Source organism: Humulus lupulus, chromosome 3 (assembly GCF_963169125.1).
Source record: "Humulus lupulus chromosome 3, drHumLupu1.1, whole genome shotgun sequence".
In the NCBI taxonomy this organism is placed as follows: Eukaryota; Viridiplantae; Streptophyta; class Magnoliopsida; order Rosales; family Cannabaceae; genus Humulus; species Humulus lupulus.
In genome coordinates, this window is record NC_084795.1 from 32,400,767 (window position 1) to 32,401,739 (window position 973).

Here is a 973-nt window from a genome sequence, read left to right on the forward strand (position 1 = left end):
ATCATTTAGAAGAAGACTAAGGGAACAACAGGCTCAAAATCGCCTTCATATGGCTGAAGAGGTTGAAGGAGTTGAGGGTGCTCAGAATATCGCTAATGCGATTGCTATGGTTGATTATAGAGAAAGAGCCATAAGGGAGTATGCTGCCCCCATTTTCAATGAGCTCAATCCAGGCATTGTTAGGCCTAAAATTCAAGCACCCCAATTTAAGTTGAAGCCCGTGATGTTCCAAATGTTGTAGACAGTGGATAAATTTAGTAGGCTGCTTACAGAAGATCCTCGTCGTCATCTTTGTTCATTTTTGGAGGTAAGCGATTCCTTTAAGTTGCAAGGCAATGAAGAGGCCTTGAGGTTGAAATTTTTCCCTTTTTCTCTAAGGGATGGAGCTAGAGCTTGGCTCAATACACTTCCTTTTAACTTAGTGTCTACATGGAATGAGCTAGTTGAGAAATTATTGATGAAGTACTTTCCTCCAACGAAAAATTGCTAAGTTTTAGATTGAGATTATTTCTTTTCAACAGTAGGAGGATGAGTGGGCATGTGATGCTTGGGAGAGGTTCAAGGATTTATTGAGAAAGTTCCCATATCATGGCATCTCACATTGCATTCAAATGGAGACTTTTTATAATGGTCTCAATGCCTCCACACGCATGGTTTTGGATGCTTCGACGAATGGGGCTATTCTTTCTAAGTCCTACAATGAAGCATATGATATTTTAGAGTGGATTGCCAATAATAATTACCAATGGTCTAATGCTAGAGTCCTAATGGGAAGGAAAGTAGCGGGCATTCATGAAGTAGATGCTTTGACAACTTTGACTGCTTAAGTTTCATCTATGACCAACCTTTTGAAGACCATGAGTATCGGGGGGGGGGGGGGGGGGGTAACTTACAATGAACTCCTATGGGTCAAATAGCAGAGGTCTCTTATGTTTATTTTGGAGATGGGCATAGATTTAATAGTTGTCAATCT

The 973-nt window shown here is 40.6% G+C and overlaps 1 non-coding gene across 1 annotated transcript; it reads right to left on the reverse strand.

Annotated features, from left to right (window-relative positions):
• Window positions 1-488: 488 nt before the first annotated feature.
• Window positions 489-595, reverse strand: LOC133827975 (small nucleolar RNA R71). Its single transcript, XR_009890621.1, has one exon. It is a non-coding gene; the product is annotated as a small nucleolar RNA R71 (small nucleolar RNA).
• Between the last annotated feature and the right edge of the window lie 378 nt (window positions 596-973).